We start from the raw sequence: 7822 nt of genomic DNA, 5'->3' as shown, positions 1-7822 counted from the left end.
TTTTCAAGTCTTACGATCTTAGTTCACACGAACAATAAGGCCTTTCGAGTCTCTTGGGAAAACGATACTTGGACTTACCATTTAATATTCCTTGATACGATTTGGTACGCTTGCCAATCCGTTAACACGCTGTCAATGCACCAAGAAGCCCTTTGTCACGGTACTCACCTCCTCCTCAAAGACCTCCTGACGTAGCAACAACAACAGGGTAATGCACTCCTTCGCCAAGTCAAATCCCTACTCACGCCACGACACCACCCTCGCACTCCGCGATATCACCCCCTCACGCCTCCACACAACCTGAAGACCAGGAATGCAAGAACCACCTCAACGTTGACTTTGGTTGCCTTCGAAGAAGGAATGCTGCAGTTGCGGCTGGGAACCCCCAAGACAAGAGAGGAAGAAGGAATGGAAAATAGAGCTCTTTACTCGACGAAATCAAAATATAGGGTGGAACGAACGAGAAACACACAACGATTGAAGAAAATTTTCACAAAAATGGGGAAGGGTGGAACGAAGGACAATGGTTGAGTGACAGAGGAAGAGTAAGGGGAAGAAGGGGAAAGCTTTCACGAAAACTATGTTTTGGCAGAATGGGAGACTGAAATCCCAAATTATTATTTCATTAAGTCTGACTAATATACCGACGGTCATATACCTTCGATAAAGTCATTGTGCCAATATAGACGACCAAAAGCCCTCGGTAATCTACACATAACATGACCGTCGGAACATCCTTCAATAACTCATATTTACTGAAGGCTTAAAGGTCGTCGGAAATAATCCTTCGGTAATTTATTGTTTTCTTGTAGTGTATATATTAGTACAAATGCACACCTATCATGAAACCCAATGTTAAATGCATGTATCGTGATTGAGTCTAGAATGAGTCTTTGTATGTGATCAGGTTCCTTTATGAAATGAGTGGTGTATTATGATATTTTTATGTTTGATTATAAAAATTCTTTTTGCACATTAGCTTACCCTATTTGTTTTTTGTAGTGTGTTCTTGTGTCTATGTTATCTCTTTTGGAATGATTACTTTATTAATATGAATATATGAGAGTAGTTATTTAAGCATATATGGTAAAAGGCGATGATGCAACATAATTTTTTCCTTGATTGTCTAATAGTTACCGTAGTTGTTTTAGATATATTTTATTAATGAGAATTGTTTAGTTTTCATAACTATATTAATATTATATATTTATATGTTGAAATAATATATTTTATTTTATCAATTTTATTATCTTTATTTTATCAACAGAAAATTGCTAAAAGTTGGAATGTATATGTGAAAACTTTTAGTTTAGACAAATAATTCTATTTATACATTATCACATTGGGTGAAGTTGAGTTACGTTTGAATGGTAATTCATTGAGATAAACAATTTTGATTTGTAATGAATCATGAACATTTTTTATTTTAATTATTAACAACTCTAATCAAACATCTACAATTTTCAAATTTTTTTATTGTATGTATTATAGTAATTATGTTATATTTTAAAATAATTTATCGAAAGAATAATATTGTTATTCTTTTATGGTCATAACATTTGTAGGTTAGAGCATAATAATTTTGACTTTTTATTAAAGTGATTTTTTATAAGTGTATTGTGTGACAACCAGGTCAACTAATTTGGTCAATCAAGAACCTGGTGGTCAACTATCCAGTGAAAAAATGATTGGTCGGTTGAGAACAATCATTAATTTATAATTATTTTGAACAATAACTACTATTGATGGGCAGTTAAGGAGAATGACAATCATTGATTGGAAATTAATAGGAATAATATTGGTAGTTAATAGGTCAAACCTAATCATAAGCTCATTATAATATTTATAAATATATGCCTGAATCGAAGGCTGGTAATTTGGAACTCATCTTTATTAAAATATTATTACACAAAGTCACTGACTTGAGCGTCAGAGTGCCGATGAAAGGTAACCTCCCACACAACTTGGACAAGAAGGAGAGAGACCAAATAGCATAACTTTGATGATGGAGGACCCTCAAATAACTTTGAGTGCTTTGAGTAAGGGATCTCAACCCATACCCGAAACATTTTGGCACCCCTCATGGGGTCGAGTGGCATCCCCTATAACCACAAGGAAACCAAACTAGCGATACAGTGGAAAATAATTACCTAGTTGTAGGTCTTTCTCAATGCGACCGAGTTGTAGGTCCATCATTGGACAAGATCAACAAGAACGCTACCTGGCGCGACACCCAATCTCCTATTCCAGGCCTTTCCTCTTCAGATTCCGACAATGTCCTTCAACTTCTCTTTCTCGCTCTTGGATCGAAAGTAAAAAAAAAACAAAAAGAAGAAGAAGAAAAGGCGTCTTTGAAAGAAAAATAGAAGAAGAAAAGGCGCTTTAGAAAGTAAAAAAAAAAAGAAAGAAGAAAAGGTGAACGACTTCTCTCAAATTCACAATAATCCCTACGCACCTCTTCTAAAAAGCTTGCTTGGGCTTGGGGCGCTTGTGTACTGTTTGACAACCCGATTAACCAAGAACTAGGCGGTTAACCATCTAGTGAGGAAATGATTGATCGGTCGAGAAAGTCATTTATTGATAATTATTTTGAGCAATAACCACTATTATTGTGTAGTTAACGAGAATAATAGTCAATGATTGGAATTTAATAGGAATAATATTCGTAGTTAACGGGTCAGACCTAATGGTAAGCTCATTATAATATTTATAAATATATGCATGAATGGAAGGCCATGTAATTTGAAACTCTGCTTATTTATCTTTATTAAAATATTATTACACAAAGTCACTGACTTGAGCGTCAGAGTGCCTTTGACAAGTATCCTCTCACACAGCTTGGACAAGAAAGAGAGAGACCAAATAGCGTAAGTTGGATGATAGAGGACCCTCATATAGCTTTGAGTGCTTTGAGTAAGGGATCTCAACCCATACCTGAAACAATTAGTTTTTTGAGAGCTTTAATAGAAAATATGGGGTTGACATTTTGGAAGACTTTGCAATACGTGGGTTTGGAAGTATTATTTGATCATTGTTCTTTGAAGAAAAACAAATCAGAGATGATTGTGCATGAGTACATAGTTTTAATTAGTGTGTATTGAATCTACAAAATTACAAAAAAAAAACTATTTTGTCATTCATAATTTCAATTTTATGTGTTTTTTAAAAATTTCCACAACATCAAACCACAAAATATGAATTTTCAAGAAAATAAAACAATTTAATTTGCCTCGAACAATTATGGGAATATTAATCAAACAATTGATGAAAGTAACAATCACAAAATAATTAACACATGATTCAAAATTGAGTAAATAATTAAATACAATCACTCTATACATAAAAATAGAATAAAAATAATGCATGAGCGACATCGACTATGAAACAAAATACATTAATTAGCATTGGAATAATAATGACATTAAGAGAAAATGAGAGAAGGGAGTGATACACTCCTAATTAAACTAGGGATAAAATTAGGGATAGTAAAAAATCTCCATCTGCGGATAAAACCTGTTGCGGATAGTTGATACCTATGGGTAATAGGTATCCTTCATTAAGTTTAATTTGTAGGAGGTTTTATTTTTTTCCTTACTATCGTTGTGATCATTGATAACAGTTGAATTTACCATTATTTAATACTTAATTTTGATACTAAAAAAATCCTTTTTGACTTAGAAACTAGCTTCAAAACATAGTTTTGTGTTATTTGTGTGAATAAGAGAGTTAAAGGTGAATTTAATGGTTTTATGCTAGATTTCCTTGTTTTTAACAGGAATTGAGATGATTTGGAAGAAGAGTTGAAGTAGCAAGGAGTTTGAAATCAGGAAGAGTTGGAAAAACATCAGAAAAGAGTCTCACAGCAGCGTTGAGCGCCAATTCAGGGGCCCTCAGTGCCGAATTTCACTGTCTCAAGCTTGATTGCCCTTTTTCTGAAGCCCTCAGCGCATGAGGTTTCTGGCTCGCGCCTGAGCGCCCTTTTTGTGGCGTTAAGCGCCATGTTAAGACTCCGACAAGTGTACCGAATCGTATCAAGTAATATAAATAGTAAGACCAAGTATCGTTTTCCCTAGAGACTCATTGGCCTAGACAGTCGTGTGATTTGTTGATTATTTAAGACTTGAATAACGAAAATTAGGTTTAGAATGCAAAAAGTAAATATGCATGCAAGTTTTGATCTATTGACCATAGAATACGCAGGTGAATGATGTATAGATGAATTATGTTGTTGGGGTTTCCGACTTATCCTATCCACTCTCCTGTATTTACGAATTCAACTCCTTCATTGATGTTAATGTCACTTTCTAATTTACCTTAAACCCGATGTTTCGATGAAGAGAGCCTACTCCTAATCACTAGTTTACAATGTCTTGTCTCCCTAGCAATTAATAATGCATTACATTTGCGCAGAAGCTTAAAGGCAATCGGTCCTCTTATCCCTATGTGTAGGAAATATTGCTCCTGAGAGAATTTTCCCAAGTCTAGATTTCCTCGTACGTGTCCATATCGACAAAATCAAATATCATGCAATTGAATGAGTTAAACAAAGCATGCATAGAGTGTAGAGGAAAAACCCTATCAATTAATGAAGTAAAGCATATATATCAAGAATCAATTCAATACATGAGAGTTTCAAAGGATTACATCGTTTCCCCAACAACAATGGAGGTTTAGTTCACCATAAACATGGTGAATCTAGATGAAAATAAGGAAAATAATGAAAGATAGAACCTTAAAAGTTGTAGATTGGAGCTTCCACATCCAAAATCTGCCTCCGAGGGGTGAAAAGAGTGTTTATGCGCCTCTTTCTGTCAAAAGATAGACCCTCTAGGTCGACTAAAACCTTATATACATTCTAAAAATAACAAAAAAACTAGCCCAGGCCCACGAAAATGGCACTCAGCACTTGAATACCGCTCAGTGGTGGGTGTGGTTCTTCAGAATAACGCTTAGCGTTGACACTCAGGTGGGAGGCAGTGAACTCACTAAAGAGACCAGCGCTCAGCGGTAAAAGTGCCACTTAGCGGTGGTTGTGACACTTGATTTTCCCCTCAGCGTTGGCGCTTAAGCGTCGTCCAGAGAACTCCTCCACGAGAATGGCGCTCAGCGGTGAATTAGCGTTGAGCGCTGGCTGCGATTCTTCTTCTAAGCACTTTTCCTTCTTCTCTTGAGTCCAACTCCTCACTACTTCAACTTCTTTCATTCGATTCATGTTAATTCCTGCCAAAACAAAGAAAACCAAGCATAATACCAATAATGCTACCTTCAACTCTCTTATTCTCTAACTTAAGCAAAAAGCATGATTTCAAGCTAGTTTCTAAGTCATAAAGGGTGTGCTTAGTGTCAAATTTAAGTATAAAAATATCGGTATTTTAACCGTTATCATGCCACTTTCCCGAGTCGCATCATGCGTACTTGCCTTTTGAGCTGACCCTGAGCGTCATTTGGTTCTAGACGCCGCCTGGGCGCCCTAAGTGGGGCGTTGAGCGCTGGCGACTGGGCTTGGACTGTGTTTTCTGTTTTTATTTCGAACTATTTAAGGTTTTGGACGACCTAGAGACTGTATCTTTTGATAGAAAAGGCGTAGAAACACACTTTTTCACTCCTTGAAGGCAGATTTGGATGCGGGAGCCTCCATCTTCAACTTTTAGGGTTTTTCTATCTCATTCTTTCCCTTATTCATTTAGTTTCTCCATGATTATGGGGAACTAAAATTCAATTGTTGTTGGGGAAAAGATGTAGTCCTTCGAAACTCTCATGTATTTGAATTGATTTATATTACAAATGCTTCTTTCATTAATCTTGAGATTGTTGATAAGGGAAGCACTAGTTTAGCTATACCTTAATCTCACAATGCTCTAATTACTCTGGAATTTGATGATGACAACACATTTTTAATAACACATGTATTATTGATGTGTTACATGTTCCAATCTTCAATTTGATTGTAATCTTGATGAACATGTTTGTGTTGATCTTGTTATATGAATGCATATTCATTGTTCTGGTATATGTTACATCTGTTGTGATTGCATTGCATATGTTTTGGAAAAGGAAAACCACATACACTTTGATGAACTTATATTGTGTGGCAAATATGCATGTCCTAAGTCGACTTCATTATTAATTAAGTCGATTAAGACTAAAGACTTTGCACAGATTTTCAAATACAGTGCTATGTGAGATTTTACATTGAAAAGAATTTCAAAATGTGTAGATGTGTCAAAGTAGACTATGTGCGACATGCATTCGACTTTGTTAGTTGTTTGATTTGAAGTTTTGTTATGCTTCTGAACAGTAACGACTATATTTTCAAATGTTAGTTAAACATTGAATGATAGTCAATTGTATTGAATGTGGAATTAATTTGTTTGACTTGACTGCTACTAGTTTGACTTAACTGTTATAACTGTTAGGGGACAATCGACTCTATTAGTAGCTTAGTCGACTACAAGAGCGTCTAATTTATGGAAATCTATAAATAGACGAGACCTGAATTATTCAAAGAACTTTTGGAAAAACTAACATTTTCATATTCTGTTTCAGATTGTTTCTCTGTGATTTAGTGCTCCAAGAACTCATCAAGAAGACCATGGAGATCATTCTTTGAAGAGGTTCTGAAGGAGAATTTTGTTGTGCTTACTGGTTGATCATACTCTGCACATTGCGGTGCTTGCTTGCTGATCAAGATTTCTCTCAATCTTTGTAAAGATTGTTGTTGTTGTACCTGTTGTGATTATAGGTGGTAGACTCGTGGAGTCTGGACACTTTGAGGATTGTTCAAAGTGGGTTGAAGATTGTTGAAGAGGGGATATCTTGTTGCAGATTTTCTTGTGTGTTTCTGCCTATATTTTGGTTAGAGGGTTAGAGAGGTGTTTTATATTTTTGACGTGGAGGTCTCTATAAAAGCCTTGTTGTAAAAACCTTGACCATTATAGGGCATTTGCTTCTTGGGATTGGAAGGACACTAGATGTAGGCATTGAGGCTGAACTAGTATAAAAACTTGCGTTTGAATTCTCTGTCCTTAAACTTTTACTTTCAGTTGACTTTACAGTTTTCGTAGTCTACTTAGTAATTCCGTTGCACTTAAATTTTTCTTTACTTGCGATTCAAGATATAGTGCAAAGGTGTTTGCTTTGTGAAAAAGATTTTAAAAAGACTCTGATTTTGAAACCTCACCAATTCACCCCCCTTCTTGGTTTTGAAACGAAGCCGACCTGTTTTCCAACAATTAATTGTTAGGGTTTTTCCTCCATACTCTATGAATTGCTTTGTTTAACTCATTCATAGCATGATAATTGATTTCGTTGATATGGACACATACGGGGGAATCTAGATCTGGGGAATCTCTCCCAAAAGTAGTATTGCCTACACATAGGGATATGAGATTTGGTTGCCTTAAGCTTTTGTGCGAATGTAATGAAGAATTGATTGCAAGGGAGACAAGACATTATAAACTAGTAATTAAGGATAGGCTTTCTTCACCGAGACATTGGGTTTAAAGTAAATTAGAAAGTGGCATTAACATTAATGAAGAAGATGAATTCTTATATACATGAGAGTGGATAGGAGAAATCGAAAGCCCCAACAACATATTCATTCCATATTTTACAAAACCATTCACCTCTGCATTTTTCTTGTTAGTTGATCAACATTTGCATTCATGTTTAATTTTTGCATTATAAACCAAATGATTTTGTTCTCAAGTCTTATTTAATCAAGAAATCACATAACTGTCTAGGCTAATGAGTCTTTAGGGAAATGATACTTGGTCTTACCATTTATATTACTTGATACAATTCGGTACACTTGTCGAAGTCT

Source organism: Vigna radiata, unplaced genomic scaffold (assembly GCF_000741045.1).
Source record: "Vigna radiata var. radiata cultivar VC1973A unplaced genomic scaffold, Vradiata_ver6 scaffold_222, whole genome shotgun sequence".
In the NCBI taxonomy this organism is placed as follows: Eukaryota; Viridiplantae; Streptophyta; class Magnoliopsida; order Fabales; family Fabaceae; genus Vigna; species Vigna radiata.
This window is presented reverse-complemented; position numbering follows the sequence as displayed.